Source organism: Rattus rattus, chromosome 2, assembly GCF_011064425.1.
Source record: "Rattus rattus isolate New Zealand chromosome 2, Rrattus_CSIRO_v1, whole genome shotgun sequence".
NCBI lineage: Eukaryota > Metazoa > Chordata > Mammalia > Rodentia > Muridae > Rattus > Rattus rattus.
The window spans coordinates 206,088,244-206,110,363 of NC_046155.1; the positions used below are offsets into that span (position 1 = coordinate 206,088,244).

Below are 22,120 nucleotides of genomic sequence, written 5' to 3' on the forward strand. Positions count from 1 at the left end.
TCTTGGTAATAATGTCAAAGTGTTTTAATACATCTTAAGTCCAGTCAAACCTGTTTGTCAAATGCCTCTGATCTGTAGTTGACTGAATTTACAGGTATGAAACACAAGAATATAAAAGACTTAAGCATGGCCTTTTAAGTTTTTAACTGTCTAATGTCTAGTTAAAACAAGTAGTTACACAATGAAATGTTTCTCCAACTTCAGAAAGAACCTTTGAAGTTAATTATGAAAGACTTAACAGCAGGATTGATATTTTTTAACTAGACCTAAGAAATATTAGACCTGTTGAGATTTAAGTAGAAAAAAACAATGGGAGGGAAGTTACAAAATACTTTTCTGAAAATGTATATGTATATGTATGTTACAGTGCAAATATATGAATGTGAAGATGTAAGGAAATGCACTGTATGAGTGCATCCAAATATTCCCTGGAGCAGTCACTGTGAGGTGGTACTATATCAAAAGCCAGAATTACAGGGTACTAAAACAGTTAAGCTTAGTAACTTCTTAGTGACCAAGTGGACATAAGTCTTAGTTAAAGACCTAATATGTTTCCCTGGAAGTCAGGTTTACAAAACCTCAAAAGACCATTCTGGTGACTTACTACCTGAGACAGTGAATGAAGGAAACTTCCTTTGGTTGATGTCACAAAGAGTTCCATTTCATTTGGACGACCATCTTTCCTGGAAGTATTCTTACACAGCGTGAGACAAGGAGAAAATGGAATATTTCACTGATTTACTAAAGAAATAGGAGGAGGCATTTTAAATTCACAGTTGTTTGACTCTATGTTTTATTTTCTGGCCTTAATATTAGTGATGTCCAGATTATCCTCAGTTGACTATCTTATTCCTAAATTAGCCTTTTTGTCAAATGTTTGAGGGAACTGGGCTGAAAACTGGGAGGAGGGAGTTAAGAGAACCAAATTTATAAATGGGAGGACACTGATAAATTTATACCAATGTCTCTACCCTGAAAATGGTCTACTAAGAAGATCAGTTGCTCTTAACTAAGGAAAAAATACAGGCACGTGATCAGCTAGTATAAGAGCAGCTGGTGGGTTAACATGTAGAAGAGTCTACCAGCCCATGAATTCCCCTGTGTTTGTTATTTTTGATTTCACCTTAAAGGAAATGCTTATAAAAAGGAAGAATAAAGGGATAGACTGAATAGTGTTCTGTTAACATTAATTTTTCTGATCTAATGAGAAAGGAACAACAGCAGCTGAGAGACACTGGGTTATAACAAAACCAAACCAAACACCAACATCAACAACAAAAACTGTGGAATTAAATCAGCCTATATACTAGAAGCATCCGTTAACATCAGAACGGAAGTTAAGGGTGATTTTTGTTGGACACTCCTATTTCCTTATATTGCCACAGGAAACAAAAAGCTATGGATACCACTAAAACTAATAATGCTCAGAGTGAGGCAGGGGAGATCTTCTGCAAACCTTGGCCACTGACCTAAAAAGAGCAAAAAGAGAGTCTGACTAGCAACTGCCTTCCCATGCTAGTCAGAAAAGCCTGGACAAGAAAATGTTCAGCACATAACCACTGTCAGCCCTAGGAGCAGGACTTTGGTCTCCTGCAATGCAGACCATCTACAATGCAGAGCAACAAGAGGGCTATGAGCAGGATGTTAAGTCAGACTATGCTGAACATCACATCCTGCAAGCCCAAGTCAGAGCTGCAAGCCAAAGATTCATAGAATTTGAGACTTCATTGAGGAATTCCAAAACACAAGGTACTAGAATATAAGATAGTCCAGGAATATAAAAAATTCAGGTAGCTGTATCCAAGTTACAGGAAAGAGAAGTATTGCTGATAGTTTTTTTTATCTCAGTTGTGGATGTGTTCCTTAGAGATGAAGAAAAAGATCACATCGGATACCTGAGGAACCCCCCGCCTCCAAAAAAAAAAAAAAAAAAAGACATCAGAAAGAGTGGAAAAGCAAAAGCATACCAGTAACCATGGATACGGAGAGTGCTCAGGGCAGCTTCAAAACTGCATTATTAGTTTCCAAAAAGAAATGGAGGGAAATATAGTATGATTTATCTTGTGTACCTAGCACTTTAAAGGATCCCCAGTTGCTAGTCAACTGGCCCTTCTTAAATTCTTAGCTGTTAGAACTGTTTAACCCTGTAACCTTAGGGGTCGGATGCCTCTTAGATTTCTGGGAGTAGGATAGGATATTTAAAAAAAACAAAAACACTGAGGCACTGAGACTGAGAAAGTATTGGGATAGCAGAGGGAGAAGAGAAGGCGATTGGCATAGATATTGTTAAGAGACAGTTGATCCAGGAGAAGCTGAGCTGAGCAGACCGGCTAGAACAGTTGTAGTTTGCAGCTGCTGGTACTGAGAAAGCTGGGAGAAGGGACTGTTTAAGCACACAATTCCCCAATTGAGGGAGTAACAGTTGTAAGGACATTTGAAGGGGCTGTGTTAGAAACTGGGAGGAAGGCTGGTAGGGAGTTAAGAGAACTGATTACTGTTTGTTAAGTAAAATACTTTACACCTTTTAAAATGACTTCTTTAATATGTTGAGATTATAATATAATTATATGAATTTTCAATTCCCTTTCCTTACTCTAACCCCTTCTTGCTCTTTTCAAATTCCTGGGTTCTTGGTTGTTTAATACTAAATGGTCAGAGCTCAAAAAAAAAAAAAAACAAAAAACAAAAAACAAAAATCAAAACAAAACAAAAAAAACAAAAAAACCCCCACACAATTAGGTAACAATACAAACTGAACACGTTGCACCTATGTATTTAGGAATATGTGTATTAAAAATATGTGTGGGTTAGTTTTATTACTACTTATACTATCGTTGAAACATTTTTCTTATAGTTAAATCCCATTACTTGATTTTCTAGTTCTGGTTTGACAACATAACTCAAAGATCCTCATATAACATGGCAGAGAATGCACGCACAACTTTTGAAAAGGATTTGGGTTGTTTTGAATGAAGATGAAGGACTCAAGGAGCAAAGAATCTGTATTTCAGCTTCCACTGAGCTCTTTGGATGGGTACTTTAGGATGTCATACAATCTACATGCTTGGTCATTGGAACATACGTATTAAATTGAAATAAGAACAGAAGCCAGCTGTCTGTATTCTTGGACATCATCTGTATTGTTCTGTAAGAACTGAATTTCAGGGAGTGAGAAGGTCTATTGGAAGTGTTGACATCTGTGAATTCCCCATTAGACTATTGTTTGTGTATGAGAAATGTTCAGTGAAGCATTGAGTTAAGTCACAGAATAGATTTGCCGGATGTTTAATGCACCTTTAAATGCCTGTTAAGTAGACAGATTTACACACTTGGCATGTAAATGTTGCTTCTCTGGTTCATGGATCTGCTTTGTACAAAGTTGATGAAAATTGCTTTAGAATTCCCAGACATGCCCATTGATAAGATTATATCACAGCTCTGTGATCTATTAACTTCATAACTTGGAGTATCCCAAAACGTGCCCCTTGATAAGATTATATGACATCTCTTTGATCTATTAACTTCATATCTTGGAGTTTGTCTATTCAAAGCTGATCTCCAGAGGCTCATAGACTGAGGAAAAAGTATTTTTAACAAGGCTTGAGAATCTAGGTTTTTTTCATTGCTTTTATATTTATTACATTATTATAGTCCTAATACTTTTTTACCGGTTTCAGATTCAGTATCACTAATTTAGAATTTGACATACATAAAGAAAAAAATTTAACTTTAAGGTAGCAATGCAAATTATAATATTGTAAGTATAATCTTAAGTATCATATATGGAGAGAAGAAAAAAGAAGACACACACACACACACACACACACACACACACACACACACAGAGAGAGAGAGAGAGAGAGAGAGAGAGAGAGAGAGAGAGAGAGAATGTGCTAATGGCAAGAAAATATGTGTTGTAGACTGTGACTTGCTGAGCATGGCATTTGATGATTTCTTTGACCTTAGTTGTGTTCATTAATTTATTTTCTTTCCTTTTGAATATGAATGTGTTGCATATTCTGAGACAAAAAGTATAAATTATCCTTATGAAGTTAATATTCATAGACATCATTTCTTTCCTTCTTTCAAAATAATTTTAAATTACAAGAAAGTCAAATGAAGTAAGATTAGCCCTTCAAGAATTTTAAATTGATTTTGGTGAGTCACAGGCTTGTATGTGACTACTCTTATCAAGCACACACCTTCCTAACAACTCAACAATTGCTTCTTCTCCAATAAAATAAAGACTCTTCTTTTCCATTCCTAAAATTATAGCATCTAGCATTTCCCATCATTGATTGAAGCATTACTGATAGAATGATTCGGGGTAACTATCCAAGTGGCTGGCTCATCTCTGGTGGCAGTGAATGAAATTTTACTGGAGCTATTGACGAGTAGCCAAGCTTCCAGACATTTGCCATCTTTTGTAGTTTAAAAATCAGATGTTTAAAAAGTAAATATGTTCTAGGGAAAGAAATAAATTATGCTCTCTCACACTTTGTGACTCACTTGTAGACTCTTTGATGATTGTATTTAGTGCTTAGGCGTAAATGAAGGCTGTAGCCATGTCATGAGGACAGTGAGGCCCATGCAGGTCAGGAAGGAGGAGCACATTCAAGGAAGGGATATATTCTTCCTACTTGGTGCATTTGATATGATAATGTTATATCTTAGGCGCTTGGTCTTGTTAATATAAAGCCAAATAAATATTTTAAAAGCTAGATTAAAGAAAGATAGAGATGGAGATTGAAAAAAACTACCAGAACATAAGGGAACTATTTAAGAGAACCAGTGAGAAGACACAATGATTCATTTTATTTTTATTTATATAGCTTATAACCACTCGCTCAAGTGATGATTTAAATCCACACATCTAATTTTAACAGGTGCCTGTGCTGAGTCAAGACAAACATCCGCGTGTCCCAAATAGAACCAAACATCTGGACAACAAGTTGCTAAAATTAAAAAGTCCTGTTTAAATGTTTTCCCCCCTTTTGAGGAAGAAACTGAAAATTAATCACATTCCGGAGCTGTTTCTAAAGTATGCCTATATGCACTTTTGGAAAACTGTGTTTTCTCTTAAGCCATCTGACCATCCAAAATAGGTTAAAAACAATATTTAAGTATTATTATAATAGCTTAATTTCTATGTTAAAAATTGATATAGTCTTCAGATTGTTAAGGTCTGAAACAACCTCAGAAATGGCTCTATCTTATGGTAAAGACCCGGATGAAAGAGATATATGCTATTAACCTTATTGACCTCACAGATGTCTTCATTCACAGAAAATGCTCTCCCTCCTCATTTTCTCTTCCTTTCAACATCACTAACCCCGTGTGCAGATCCCTTTCAGTTTTATTTGGCATAAGTAGCTTTTAATAAAAGATGTTTGCATTCTTAAATTAATTGGACTTTCTAGTGTATGGTCCAAGCTATTTTTTTTTAGCATTGCTTGAGCCGAATTCTTATCTTCAGAGTCTATAGAGTTGCAAGACACTTTCACCTTTATCTGAAGTCCCAACATCTCTGCAGCTAATTATTCTCACTACGACAACATCAAGATATAAGGGTTCGGTCTGAGACACCGCCGGAACCTGAAGGGACCGACCTGATAAACAGTTCTCTGCACCCAAATCCCGTGGGAGGGAGAGCTAAACCTTCAGAGAGGCAGACACGCCTGGGAAACCAGAATCGGCCCACATCTCTGACTCCAGAGGAAAACATCAAACGCCATCTGGAACTATGGTGCACGGAAGCTTCCGGAAAGGGCGGCGCAGATCTTCCTGATTGCTGCCGCCGCGGAGAGCTCATAAGCAACACCCCACGAGCAAACTTGAGCCTTGGAACCACAGGTAAGACAAACCTTCCAGCTCCAAGCAACCTGCCTGGTGAACTCAAGACACAGGTCCACAGGAACAGCTGAAGACCTGTAGATAGGAAAAACTACAGGCCCGAAAGCAGAACACTCTGTCCCCATAACTGACTGAAAGAAAACAGGAAAACAGGTCTACAGCACTCTACTGACACACAGGCTTATAGGACAGTCTAGCCACTGTCAGAAATAGCAGAACAAAGTAACACTAGAGATAATCTGATGGCAAGAGGCAAGCACAGGAACCCAAGCAACAGAAACCAAGACTACATGGCATCATTGGAGCCCAATTCTCCCACCAAAGCAAACACAGAATATCCAAACTCACCAGAAAAGCAAGATCTAGTTTCAAAATCATATTTGATCATGATGCTGGAGGACTTCAAGAAAGACGTGAAGAACTCCCTTAGAGAAACACAGGTAGCAATGAATATCCTAGTAAGACCACCAGTGGAAGGGGAAGCCCTTGGTCCTGCTAAGACTGAAACCCCAGTGAACGTGATTGTTGGGGGGAGGGCGGCAATGGGGGGAGGATGGGGAGGGGAACACCCATAAAGAAGGGGAGGGGGAGGGGTTAGGGGGATGTTTGCCTGGAAACCGGGAAAGGGAATAACATTCGAAATGTAAATAAGAAATACTCAAGTTAATAATAAAAAAAAAAGATATAAGCGATCACATGTTTCTTCATGTCTATTTTTTCTACTTACATTTATATTTTTTCAAGTTCAAAAACTTGTTCTCCGGAACTGATTTGAGTCTTGTAGTGAGCCACCAGACCTGTATGCCTCGGGCTCATCCTGTTCTATCTGACAAGTCTTCCCCTACTCTGGAGATAGAACACCCTCTGACCCCAATGAAACTCTCCAAGATCAGAGTTCAGAACGAAATCCTTGCTCCTTTTTAGGATGTTTACTTACGAACAGTGGAGTCTACAGTTGCTGCCTTCACTGTGAACTCTTAAAAGGATATGTAATCTTAGCGTGGAGCCATGCCCAAGACAAACATGGATTTGAGTGGAACAGAAGTGAGCCATTAGTCACATGGTTTAAGATGTTTAAACAATGTTTTATGTATCTTCCAACCTAATTTAATTATAAAATATAACAGGCTCCATTTGGTAAAAGTTGCATAATCACAAGGTCAATTCCTGGAATGTAGTATGTACTTTACAAACACTAGTTTAGTCCTAAACTAGAAATCTATCAGTGTTTTACAAAAGTGTAGCAGCTTTTCAGCCTTGGGTGCTCGTTCTAATCACCTGGGTAGCTTTGCAAGCCTTTGACTGTGCATTGGCTTTCCACACCAATTAAATGAGGTTCTGGGAATGTGATTTGTTTTTCACTGTCTTCTTAGCATTCCCTGGATGATTCCAATGAGCAGCCAATGCTGAGAAACATTGTTTTAAGGAGACCTCACAAACAAGATTTCTGGGAAGGGAGAGAAAATAAAGTAGGCTTTCACTTTAAATTGCAGCGTTAAGTATTGTCTATTTATTGTGTCAAGGTTTCGAAGTTCGCTCCCTCTGTGAAGATAGTTTATAATCTTGTTTTTGTTCCCTCTGGCTAACTGTTGCTACTTTTCTGCAGCAACAGTGAAGAGAATAATTTTCTAGGCTCAGTAGGCTGAGCTCATTTATTTTTATTCCACAAATATCCTTCCAAGCTTCTGAGCTCATTATTTTATTAGGGACTCATAAATTTAACTTGACCATACCCAACTGCTAAAAGGCATAGCGTTTCAGTGAGGCAGACCACGGACAGTGGCATCTTTAAATCCTTTATTAGCTTATGAAAGGTATTAGTGTTACATTAATAGCCAAATTTAAATTATGTGCAAATTATAAATAGAGTTATAAGGGTCCCAAGTTGGACTTTTTAGCCTCTATGGCCAAATAAATACCCATTAAGGTTGTAATTTAATATATGGGGGACAAAAGAACACACTGAGCTTAGAGCATAAAGCCAACCTCCCACTAAGCAGCTACACTCACAGAACTTATATTCAGGTTTGTTTACTAATAAAATGCTAGACGATCTTTTACCTGAACAACATTACAGAATAAACTTCAGTTATTGTCAGGAATGAGATTTGCCACCTCAAACTGAAGATAAAAATATTTTCAACTTTTGGAAACATTTTATGTGCCTTGGCTGAATGATTTGAAGAAGCTCATTCAGTAGAAATTGATGTTACATTTAAAAGTGTGTTTCCTGAATCTGAGAAAAAAAAAAAACAGAAAACTGTAAGAATCATTTAGTTTTCTTGGTGTGTATTTTGCTCCATGTCAGTCATATTAGAGGAGGTGGACGCTGATGGCTGCAAATTTTCATCAGGATCAAGCAGCTTTAAAAAATTTGTTAGTTCACATTATTTAAGTTTCCGAAAGTTACCAGGAGGTGTTTTATTTACTCCATATGACAAGGCACTAAGGAACTCTGGATTCATGAAGTTAAATATAAAGCTTTCCTAAGTCCATGACAGAAGTATAGTTTAAAATAAGGTTCAGTATCGTGGCCATGTACTCTTAATGCTATCACACTGATTTGAGATCTACAAGCAAAATTCATGTTCTGGAAAGAATTGGGACCTATTTTTACCCTAAAGGTTATTTTATATACTAGAAGTTTGTAAGATACACAGTATGGAAAGCATAGCGAAGCAGACTCTGCTGGCAAAGCCATTTGTCACCGAGCAGCTCTCTGCCCATCACCTGAGTCGAAGAGTTTGGAGAAAGCAGGTCTTGGTAAAAAGACAGGATTTGATAAAAATGTAGCACTCTAGTTCATGTGCAAGCACTTCTGTTAGTAATTGCACATTTTCCCCCTCTCAAGTGAAATGGTATTACAAGGTCAAAGAATCAAATGTTTTAATAACATCTTTTAAATTCACTTGAGACCATCTGTCAAAATGAAATATTTTAATAACCAGAGTGTCTCGACATAGATATTTGAAGTTTAGGAATGTGATACCTCTTTTAAAAGTACGTAAAATCTCATTTCTTAGAATTAGCTAAAAATACTTTTATATCCATAATCCCTATATAATCCCACAGACAACTATACCAGATGGGATAAAACTATTTTTCATAATACTTCCTTTTCAACTTTAACAGGAATGGAGCTGAAATGTGAATGTGGCAGATGCCGTGGAACTTTGTCAATTTTAGGAAATGTGTATGCACGCACATGTATGGGTGAGTGTGTGTGTGCATGTGTGTTTCCTTGAAATTAACATGTATTGCTGGTTTTCAAGTAATGAACAACAAGTAATTTGAAGTTCATGTTCTAACTATGCTGTGACAAATGTGTGTGCATGCACATGTAGGAGTGCGTGTGTGTGTGTGTGTGTGTGTGTGTGTGTGTGTGTCTCCATTGAGTTAAGAGACATTGCTGATTCTCAATTAGTGAACCAAATGAAAATAAACTGAAGTTCTTTGTCTAATCATATTGTGACATTTTCTTCTTCTGAAGTGATAATTAATATAAAAACATTCCCAGAAATTTTAGGAAACATTTTGAATGTGGTAAAATCTTGAATATGGTGACTTTTTCTTTTAAAGATAACTTCTCATATTAAATTTATTGATATGGAATTAATGCTCTTTTCAAACACTTCACTTTTTCCATAGAAACAATTAGTTCACAAATACTTAACATATTAATATATTAAACATATTAAATCTTTTGTCTCTATCTCCCTCAAACTAACAGGAAACATTTAAGTTTTAACAAGTCTCAAGAAAGAAATCAAAGAAGATCACAGAAAAAAATGAAGAGATCTCCCAGGCTTCTGGATTGGCAGAATTAACATAGTCAAAATGGTCATCCTACCAAAGGCAATCTACAGATTCAGTGCAATCCCTGTTAAAATCCTAACACAGTTATTCAAAGACATGGAAAAAGTAATTCTCAAATTCATCTGCAAAGGCAAAAAAACCCAGAATAACAAAAACAATTCTCAACAATAAAATAATGGCTGGGGTAATTACCATCACTGACCTCAAGCTCTACTACAGAGCAATAGTGACAAAACTGCATGATATTTGCATGCAGACAGACAGGTTGGTCAATGGAATAGAATTGAATACCCAGAAATAAAACCACTCACTTAAGTACACTTGATCTTTGACAAAGAAGCCAAATATATACAATGGAAAAAGGAAAGCTTCTTCAATAAATAGTGCTGGTCTAACTGGCTGTCTGTATGTAGAAAAATGAAAATAGACCTGTATTTGTCACCATGTACAAAGCTCAAGTCCAAAGGACCAAGGACCTCAACATAAAACCAGATACACTGAATCTAGTAGAAGAGAAAGTGGGAAAGAGGCTTGAACTTATTGCCATAGTGGGAAATTTCCTAAACAGAACTCCAGTGGCTCATGCTCTAAAATCAGGAATTGGTAAATGGGACCTCATGAAACTTCTGTAAGAAAAAGGACTTAGTCAATAAGACAAATCGGTATCCTACAAATTGGGAAAAAACCTTCGCTAACCCTACATCTGATAGAGAGCTAATATCCAAAATATATAAAGAACTCAAGAAGCTAACCACCAAAAAACCAAACAACTCAATTAAAAAGTGGAGCATAGAACTAAATGGAGAATTCACAACAGAGAAATCTCAAATGGCTGAGAAGATCCTACAGAAATGTTCAAAGTACTTAGTGATCATGGAAATGCAAATCAAAATGGCCCTAAGATTCCACCGTACACCTGGCAGAATGGCTAAGATCAAAACCTCAGGTGACAACACATGTTAGTGAGATGTGAAGAAAGAGGAACACTCCTCCATTGCTGGTGGGATTGCAAACTGGTACAACCACTCTGGAAATAAATTTGGACATTCCTCAGAAAATTGGAAATAGACCTACCTAAGACCCAGCAATACCACTCTTGGGAACATACCCCAATGATGCCCCACCATGCCACAGGGACACATGTTACACTATGTTCACAGCGGCCTTATTTGTGAAAGCCAGAAGCTGGAAACAACCCAGATGTCCCACAACAGAAGAATGGATACAGAAAACGTGGTTCATTTATTCAGCTATTAAAAATGAGGACATCCTGAGTTTTGCAGGCAAACTAGTAACTATCCTGAGTGAGGTAACTCAGACCCAAAAAGACATGGATGGTATGTTCTCACTAATAAGTTGATATTAGTAAAAAAAAAAAAAGTAGCATTATACCCAAGGTACACAAAGGTCAACAAACTGAAGGGCCCAATGAGGACGCCTCAGTCCCACTGGGCAGAAGAAGAAAGCAACCACTAGGGGGAGGGAGAGAGGTACTAGGGAAGGGAAAGGGGATAGGGGGTGGGGGCAGAGTGAAACATGATCGGGTATTTGGGTGGGGAAAGGACTGAAGCCCTAACAGCCAGCAGAAAGAATGGAAACAGGTGACCTCGGGAGGAAGGAGGTTAAGAGGACGCTCTAGGATGTACCAGGAACCTGGGAAGTGAGAGACCCTCAGGACTCAAAGTGGGGACACTACATGAAATGCTCTACAGTGGGGAGAGGGAACTTGTAGAGCCCATCTCCAGCGGAAAGACAGGGCGTCAATTGAGAAAGGGGTTGCTATCCCACAGCCAAAGCTCTGACCCATAATTCTTCCTGTCTGAAAGAAATGCAGGGATGGAAATGGAGAAGAGCCTGAGGAAAAGAAGGTCCAGTGACAGGCCCAAAGTGGGATCCAGCTCAAGGGGAGGCCCCAAGGCCTGACACCATTACTGAGGCTATGGGGCATTCACAGAAAGGGTCCTATCATGACTGCCCTCCAAAAGACCCAGCAAGCAGCTGAAAGAGTCAGATGCAGATATGTGCACCCAACCAATGAACAGAAGCTGCTGACCCCTGTAGTTGAATTAGGGAAAAGCTAGAAGAAGCTGAGCGGGAGGGCAACCCTGTAGGAGGACCAGCAGTCTCAATTAACCTGTATCCCCCGAGATCTCTCAGACACTGGATCACCAACCAGGCAGCATCCACCAGCTGAGATGAGGCCCCCAACACATATACAGCAGAGGACTCCCGGGTCTGGGTTCAGTCAGAGAAGATGCGCCTAACCCTCAAGAGACTGGAGGCCCCAAGAAATTTAGATGTCTGATAGGGGGGGCATCCTTGTGGAGTCTGAGGGTGGGGTGGGGAGGAGGTATGGGGTGTGGAATAGTCGGGGTGAGGGTTGACCAGGAGGGGAATAAAATCTGGAGTATAAAAATAAATAAATAAACAAAAACTAAAAAAAATTTAGTTTCTGTGAACTATGTTTTCTTTCTTAGCCATCTAAAATTTGCAGATTGACTGATAGTTAGCATAGTTTTCAGGTTTAACCTGTCTTTTAGAAGCACAATATGTGTAACTCTTTCAGGATTTAGATACCATTAGAAGGATTTCAAATTTATTAATAATTAATAATTGTTGAGTAATTTGATTCATAATATTGGTCCTATTATTGATATCACATAGGAAGTATATTCAATATGAGTTCTATCTTTCATTGAAGGCACATATAATTAAGCACATGTGACAGACAGAATGTACAGTGCACTGTAACATGATCTATATAACTAAGCATACATGATGGGCAGCCTACCATAAGCTAGACCTCTAACTGTAGACGTTCACTAAAAGAACATATGCGGGTATGAGACTTAACCTAGGTTTGAAAGGCTATGTAGTAATTCATGAAGCAACAGACAATATTATAGACAGTGTCTTTGTCCTGGTTGATGAGACCTTTGGGTAAGGATTCAATGTGTTCAAATGACACTGATAGGTAAGAAAGATAGAACATATGAAAATATAATTTGAAACCAGACCAGGTACGGTCTTTAATCAAGGAGTGATAATTTTTTTTTCTTTTTAAAATTTTAAAAACTTTAAAGGTAACAATTAAGTATTAAGAAAGCTACTTTAATTATAATATATAATTTTCTTTTAGATATATATTACTGTTATTAATATATCATTCAACTATAATGGTATAGAGAAATATCATATATGAAGAAATAGCTGGCTTTAGGCTTTATAGCTGGCCAGTGACGTGCCTTCCACTGGAACTCTGACTCTGTGTCTTCATAGGCCACATGATAATAAAGATGTTTTATGAATGGAGGTGGAGTACACTATAGAAAAATTCAGCAGGTCAGAATTCAGACAACCGACCATGGAGTGCCCAGACCTAGTGGATGCATCCACCTCACAACTCCTACACCTAAGTCTTAGAGAGAACATCACTAAAGAGGGATAGAAAGATGGCAAAAATGAGGGGACCAAAAATCAGGGTGAGGTTGTGTGAACGGGAAGCCTTGCTCATAATACCACAATAAAGACAATGGCAAAAGTATGTTAATGTGGAAGGGGAAAACCTTATTGAGTCTCAACCCCAAACAAAGAACTACAGGTGACTGAGGAATGCTGAGAGTGGGAAAGTTAGTCTTTCCCATATATTAGTTATATGAACCCAGCAAGTTGTATGTATATACTAATGCATATATATGCAAATTAACAATGAAAACGAGACTATGAATTTGAGGGGAGGAGGGAGTTGGAGAACCTATGGATAGGGTTGGAGGTAGGAAAGGGACAGGGGTGTAGAAGAAAAATGTGATTATATTTAATTAAGAAAAAAGAAGTGGATACGTTTTGAAAACTTCTAAGAAAGAACAAATCACAATCAGAGCCATTCACTTACATAATCTTTAGTAAATGGCAAGGTACATTTGTACATCAGGATGTGTAATCCTCCAAAATACATACCACCTCACTGTCAGGGGTATATAACATCAGCAACAAAAGGCTTCAGTAAATATCTGCTCAGAAGAAGGAGAATGATCTGGAAAGATGAGAGCAGAATGAGGCTACCCAGTAATACAAATGCACCCCCAAATGGGATTTATGTGCTGAATGCCTTCAACTAAAACAGTGGAAACAAACTTTAGCTGTTTTATTTTAAAACCAAGTAAGCTAGTGCCAAACCAACACTCCAGCAAAGAACAAAAATGTGAAAAAACAGCCTGAAGGCACTGGGTGGTGAGCGAATGTAAGCAGACCGTGGGAGTGGAATGGACAGTGGCATACTTCCCGTATCAATAAATTCTAATAACAACCCAGAATTACTCTCGAGAAGAACAAGAGAAATACAAACAAGATTCAGCCAGAAAAAAAAAAATCCAAATTCTGTTTATAATCTACTTGAATCCCTGGCTGTCTTTAGAACCCCACGTACATAAGGAAGACTCCAAGAAACAGAATATGATTAATGAATCCAATGAGGTCACAGTCACTGTTACGCAAGAGTTCTTGATTTGCATTTTGGATGCAATTAAATAATAATGTTCAAGAGGAAAGAAAGGTAACACTCTTTACAGAATGATTATGTATAACGCCTTATGGACCGAGCCTGTAACAGTCAATCAAAATTAACCCTGTGGTAGCCCAAGCATCAGAATATTTAAATATAATTTAAAGTTAGACCTTGTGTTCTTTTGCATTACAGGAACTAAACTACACTATAAAAAGTGAAAAGACAGGATATATCCGTAGAGAAGCAGGGATTACAGAAAAAGAATGCAATGAAGAGAATATGGAACTAAACATGCAAAATCTTGAAAAATACCTCAATGGATTTTCATGACGGCATTATGAAATTGCCAGAGGGATGAGCCAGGGAACATGAAGGGCGAGTGGTGAAATGAATGAACCTAAAGAAGAGAAAGAACTGAACAGAAAAGATGATAACCAAAGTCTAGTGTCTACCAAATCACCGTCTGAAAAAGAGAGACTGAATCACATTAAAACATGTGCAGAATGAAGGCTAGAATCACTCCAGATCTTGAGAAGGATACAAAGCATAAGTCCAAGCAGCATAAATACGAAGATCCATTCTCTAAAACGTCAAGACCAGGAAGTTCTCACTACAAGTCTGGCAACCAGCAAGGGGACAATATTTTAAACTGAGAGGAGGAAAAGTGTTTTCAAATTGAAGTAGGTAATTGTTGAAAATATACTTCAAAAACAAAAGGAAAGTGATGGCATGTTGTGTTTCAAATAGCAGAGGATTTATTTCAATTTGAAAATAATAGAGAAATAAAATCTCAGACCCTCAGGAAGAAATTAAGATTAACAAAATAATATAAATGTATACCACCACACTGTGAATGGTGTATAATATCAGGAACAAAATCTTAAATAAATATATGCTCAGAAGACGGAGAGTTATCTGGAAAGATGAGAGAAGAATTACACTACACAGTAATACAAATGCATCCTTAAATAGGACTTATGTGGCTCTCTCTCTCTCTCTCTCTCTCTCTCTCTCTCTCTCTCTCTCTTTCTCTGCCTCTACTACCCCCTTGATTCCCCTCCCCATGCCCTGAATAAACTATTCTATACTATTAAAAAAAAGGACTTATCTGTTAAAGCCTTTAACTCAAACAGTGGAAACAAAATTTAGCTATCTACAAAAATAATACATTTTCATCTTAATTTTTAAAAATTATGCCTTTAAAAGTAAAAATTTAACAATATGTTTTAGAGATAATAATATATGGATTACTATATATGATAACTTCACAAATATTGGATTATGGCACTAAACATCTATATCATAAATTATAATGATATAACATCTATCTATAGCCATATTGTTATAAATACCAACAATTTACATGAAATATTATATTGTAAAGAATACTGCAGGAAACCCAAGAGATAAATAAAAGTATAGTTCTGAAGAAAATTCATTCAACTTAATGTATTTGATTGAATACTGTGGAATATATAATGTTGAAATTAATAGACTTTGCCTTCAAGTTCCTAAATTGATCAAATGCAAATATGCTATTGTTTGTCAAAAATAGATGCTACATATCTTTCTATCTCTCTATCTCTCTATCACCTATCTATCTATCTATCTATCTATCTATCTATCTATCTATCTATCATCTATCTATATCAGGAACTGAAACCAGGGTCTTATATATACAAGGCCAACCCTTTACCACTGAGTAAATTTCAAGTTACCTTCATATCCCCAAAGAATATATTTTGAAAAAGAATAAAATAGAAATCACAGTATCAATTCTATTTACTCCATACATGAGGCTTTGACTTCCTTTCCTAAGATCCTTATGTTCCAGGAAGTCATTGACGTGTAGTTCTGACTGTAGAGGGAGTAGGAGAGGTATGGGCAACTCTTTATTGTCTTTTGCAAGCAAGCCCATAAATAAAATGGGGATCAAATTAGGCTAAGAATCCCCATGAGGAAAAGCTGTGCTTCAGAGATTGGAGTTAGTCTATGTGAGAGATGGACTAAGATACTCATTACTTATAAGGAATTGTCTTGTGATTGTGAAAGATATTTGAGGATCTTTCAGCCATGGGAGAAAGTCTTGTGGAAATGGAGAGATTTAAGGTGCAATGACAAATTATGAAATAAGTCCAGAGGTGATGATAAAGAAAATAAGTAGAAGATTATCTTTAAAACTAAAGCAAACATTAATGAGAACAAGATAGTATGTAGAATTTTAGAGATTTAAGATTAGAGAGCTAAGGTATGGAAAGTGACATATCTGTGGTAAGTTTTATAAAATGTGTATTTTTGTGTTGTGGCTACAATGATGGAGCTATATGGAGTACTTGAACTGGAAGCAGGCGTAAGTGAGCCTCTGTCAGTCAATATGTATTAATGGAATTCTCTCCATATCAGGCAGTATGCTAGAGGTCAGACAACGAACAATGAGCCAAATCAAGGCTTTTCCCCCCTGAATCTGTTGGTATTCAAAGACACCCCCAACCCCATGAATAGTTAAATATCTATTATCTAGGTCACCTCACTGCCTAAGCCCTTTCTTAGAGTGGGTTAGTGTAGTCTGAAAGATACCTATTGTGCCTTCATATCTAGACATACTTCTATGTGAGGATTAACAGATCTTAATCTATGAAGCAAGATTATTTACATTTTCTTCATTGATTTTCTTTCTACATTCAGAAACATTAAGGAACAGAGTGCATTAGGAAGAAAATCCAGCTGAACTGACTTAAGAACTCATTCACTATGGTACTAATTTAACTGCCTCTTCACTCTGCTTTGAAGCTATCTGTGACATTTTATCCCAAGTCTGAATTCATATTAACTTAAACATCATGGAAGATTAGGCTACCTATCAATTATTTAACAATAAGATTTTGTAGACTGGAATGGTCACACCGGGATGATCTTTCAGTGTTAAACCAATGTATAATTAATTAGAAATATATTTTAATTTTCTACAGGAAATCGCCATGATAAGAACAGGACAAGATCTTAACTACATATCGTCATTGTATTTCATCCCAGTTGTTGGGCACACAAGAAACATTAGAATGTGATCATGGTGAGTAGGAAGTCAGAAGATGGAGATCTTGATCAATAGCATCAGATAAGGCCACGATGTATTTATTTGATAATTGTCCCCTGACTTGGAATAGTTCACAGACTTTGCCTCCATTTTTGTAGTAATTCCCATTTTTCTGTTGTTTAAGCTCTAGGCAGCCCATGCCCCTTTCACTATATCCATGCTTTGGATATATCAACATATCAGAAGGGTACCTAGTCACCCTGCTGGTATGAGTGACATTTGCTCTATTTTTGGTAATTTTTGCATTCCTTGATTCTTGAACATGTCATTCCTATGATGTAATTCCACAGATCCATCATATTTCCCTTGTTTTTATTTTTGGTGTTCCTCAAAGTGAGAGGTTCTTATAGACTCTGCCATGCAAATAATGGCTGATAACCACATCAGGAATCATCATTAGTGTTGGAAATGGAAATTGTAATTGTATCTTCCTTGGGAATTTTAGTTCTAACTTTTAATTCATACATACATGAAGCGTAAAAGTGACCTTACACATCATCTTCCACAAGAACTTTATTTTATATAAGAAAGAAGTGGTGCTCCAGGGAGTTTAAAGTTATCCAATATATAAGCTGTAAGTGCTGGGGCTTAAGCCAGGGTCCACTGCCTTTCAGCACCCACTATTCTCTGATGCCTTAGGGGGCATAAGACTTCAAAAACAAAATCTCCACATAGATTTAGTCTGTAGTTTTCAGACTGGCTACTTCATTTTTTTGAGTACATCTACCATAGAGCAAAATATAAAAGAAAGTAAGTGCAAACTAGTCAAGATTACTGTTGCGTCAAGTTACCAAATACTTCTGTCTCACACTTAAAAAGGAAGAGTTCCTTTTAACTAATGCATGGTAAACATAATACCTGAATCTAGATCCCTGATCCAGTTATTTTCATTATTATAAAACTATATTCCTGAAACAAAGACCTTCCTTCCAAACTAGAATGAGTCAAGTGGAAATTGACCATAAATGATGTGGTTAAATTCAAATATGTTTCTCGTCTGCCTTTAATCATAAATGTTAAGCAATCTTTATATGTCTTTGAGAATGAATGGCAAACCTAACAAGTAAGCAGAGATTTAAAAATCTTTGGAAATGACTATTCTTTGTTTGTTTCTTTGGCTATACTATTGGAAGCCACTTATGCCTGAAGATTTTGAAGCTTATCAAAGAGAGCTGTCTTCTAAATAACACTGAAAGTGAAGAGCTCTAGATTCCCCTCATCTTTGTTTCTAGTTACATTATGAGTCCAGTTTTCCACTAAGGAGAGAAAGGAAAGTGTGTATACTTCACCTGATGTATACGCACAGATAGAGTTTTACTTAAGCAATTTGAGCCAAGACACATTGTATTAAAAGAGCTCATGAAGATCCATAATGCTCATATATAATTTGGGGCTGGCCTTGTATCTCTGGTAATTGGCACACACAAATATAAACATATTCTTGTGTGTATTTATATTCATAATGTCTTATCTACTACATCAATAACTTAAAGCAAGTATTTCTTTTCTTCCTTATATCTTTCCTCCTTCTTTCTTCTCTTCCTCTCTCCTCTTGTTTTCTAAGTTTCTTCCTTTTTCTCTTTCTTTTTCCTGCTTTTTCTCCCTTCCATCACCTTTCTTTTCTGGATCCAAACCAGAGCCTCTCATAGGTTAGGCAACGACTTCATCGCTCAATTACATTTTTAATCCCTACTACTTTTCTTCATTTCTTCCTCTCCCGGGTTAGTGATTCACATTCATCCATTTAACAATCTAGGATCAATTTTTCGCCAATTGACCATGACAATCAGCTTATTAATGAACACGATCACATTGCGAGCAGTAGAAACTAAAAATATACCCTGAAGAAGCACTACTTGGGTATCATTCGATTGAGCTATTTCCAATTATACAAAATGTAAACCTGAACAAAAATACAAAAACACTGTCTATTCTAAACATGTCCCTCCAGGACAGGTTTTCTCAATTTTTCTTATAATCTTTCCACTTAATGTAATTATAGATTACTTTTTAGATTGAAATCAGCGATTTAATAACAGAAAGGAAGATTTATCTCTTACTCTTATAGTTCTTGAAACAGCTAACTGTTGATGACATGGTTATGTTAAGACTTATTCTTAGTCAGCTTTCTCAAATGATAATATTATATTACTGTGTAAGTAGGTTTCTTCAAAATAAATTGATAAAATCCACAACATCAGTAAAAATGCCACCTGGAATTATATTTGTGCTTTGTTTCAAATGTATAGAGAAACTTCCATGGCAACTGGGCAAATGAGGTCATCATCTGCTTCCTTATTGAACATGAACCAGATGGGACAAAGTTGTGTTTGGTAGATAAGCTCTGCATATCCTTCAGAAAACTGTGTCCAATGAAGAAATGGCATTAGATTAATGGAAAGTGTACAGTAATGCTGTATTCAGAGAGAATCAGAGATAAACGAAACAAAGCAATCGAGAGTACATTCCTCTAGCAACAATACCACATCATCTCACTCTACCCTATAACAAAAGTGATCCTAAGCTCAAAAATACAATATTCATTTCAATGTATTGTAATAACAACATGGTCTCAGAATCAAGTCCCATGAACATTTTTATTTCCTCATCAGATGGAAATATGTTTAAATCTGTAGGATACACTGTAACACAGCAAGACTGTCTCTGTTTTGAGAAGACAAGAACTTGGGAAGATGTACAGATAGACATTATAGTGAGGCACTATGTCTGAGATGCCATATACAGCAGTTTGCTTCTGAAAACAGATGCGTGACGGTGCTGTGAGAACTCTTTCAGTGTATGCTATCACAGAGCAGGAACGATAACATGAGAAATAACAGTTAATTCCACCCTGCTAGTCTAAGGCTAGACTTTGGCACAGTGCTGCATATCTGTTAATGACTTTAAACTTCAACCTTCTTTAAGGAAGGTTACATTAAGGTTGTCTCTAGAGCAAAAGACAAGGACCATGAAGTTTAACATTTAACAGCCAGCAGAGGAAAAGTAATGGTATTCCAGGTGGCCTGGCACAGTGCTGCCTATGATAAACCCCATCGTCACATCTTGTACCTTTTTATTTACTTTGAAGATGAGTTTTGAAAGATGGAAAAAAAAAGTGACTCTCCAGTTTAAGATGTATCTCTCCCCATAGGCTATGAGGACTGTGAATTCAAAGGGACTCTGGAATTCTCAGTACATCTTAGTGAGAAATGAAGGAGAGGAGACACAGGCAGGTGAAAACGATGCTCCTATCCGTACCCCTCACACCCTTTCCATCTCTTTGTGCCCAAATCTCTGGGTGACTTTAAATTTCCCATGCATCATGATTTCTAGAACACTACAACTGACTGAGTTTTCGAAATATTCAATTACACAGTCTCTAACTTGGAGACACTATGATTGTTCCTCCTCTCTGATTCTTGCAGATGATCTTCTAAAGCCATTCCGGCGTGAGTGATGAGAGAATAAAGTAAAGCTGACTTCAACTTCGAAGTTTGTAATGATTATTTTGGCTGGCTCGCTTTCCTTCTCTTTCTCATTTCACTCTCTAAATATGGCATTGAGAGAATTTTTTGTTTTGGTGTTTTATTAGAGCTCCGAGAAAGAAGTACTTATTTTTCTCCATCAAATCATTTAAAATGAGGGGGAATGTTGGCCAGGTATCTGAAAACATTGTGTTCATCCCAAACAATAACTGAATCAGAGGTGGCATTCTGGTTTTCTGCTTCTCTTCTCCCTGAACAATTCCTATGTTCATTTACATTGAGGTTTTCAAACACTTAAACCACAAGCAAATGCTTCTAAGCTGAGAGATAAACCAAGCAAACCACAGTAGATAAGACACCTGATCTGCAGCTATTGAGCGTGGCCACCAGAGACTGACAACTCTGTGTGGACACAGAATGCCACGGTGACATATTGTCAATAATGCCACACTGTAGCCATGTGACAGTAGAGTAAGGGAGTGCAGTCTATGGGCATCTGCCTAGGAATGGTGGTACTGCCTAATTAGCATCTTGGCTTTCTTGGTCACCATTCCTTTCCCCTGAATGAGGTCTGAAACTGTCAGACCTGCAGCTGAATGTGAACTGCGGAAACAGAATTTGTCAAACACACAGATTTCAAACAAAACAAAACAAAGCACATGATCATCTCATTAGATGCTGAGAAAGCATTTGACAAAATTGAACACCCATTCATGTTAAAAGTCTTGGAAAGATTAGGAATTCAAGTCCCATACAGAAACATAGTAAAAGCAATATACAACAAACCACAGTCAACAGCAAACTAAATGGAGAGAAACTTGAAGCAATTCCACTAAATCAGGGGACTAGACAAGGCTGCCTACTCTCTCCCTACTTATTCAATATAGTTCTTTAAGTTCTAGCCAGAGCAATCAGAAAACAAAAGGTCAAAGGGATACAAATTGGAAAGGAAGAAGTCAATATATCATTATTTGCAGATGATAAGATAGTATACTTAAGTGACCCCAAAAATTCTTGAGTTCTTACACAGGGAACTATAACCTTAAAGTGCATGTGTGGAAAGCCGCAATAACATTCGCCATCACAAGATGGCGCTGGCTTCCGCTGCGCCAGCCCGACTTCCTTTCAGGAAACTAGCTGTGTGCGCATGTGCAAGAGTGTGTTCACGTAAGTCTTTGCCCACCCCTAGGGCATGCCAGTGAGATTGCTGGGTAAGCCACCAATCAGGGCGGATGCGCCTTGCTGGTTTTACAGCGCCTTTCTGGGCCCTGGCCTCCCTCTTCAAGATGTACAACGCTTTGTTACAGAAGGATCCTGTCTACCGCGCCGTGTTCTTGCTGGCTAGACGAGAAGGACATGTGCAAACCA

At 37.4% G+C, this 22,120-nt stretch overlaps 1 protein-coding gene across 1 annotated transcript in view; it reads right to left on the reverse strand.

Annotated features, from left to right (window-relative positions):
• The window catches only part of Nkain2 (sodium/potassium transporting ATPase interacting 2), a 1,206,208-nt gene that overhangs the window by 241,126 nt on the left and 942,962 nt on the right, over window positions 1-22,120 (reverse strand). The window lies entirely within an intron of this gene.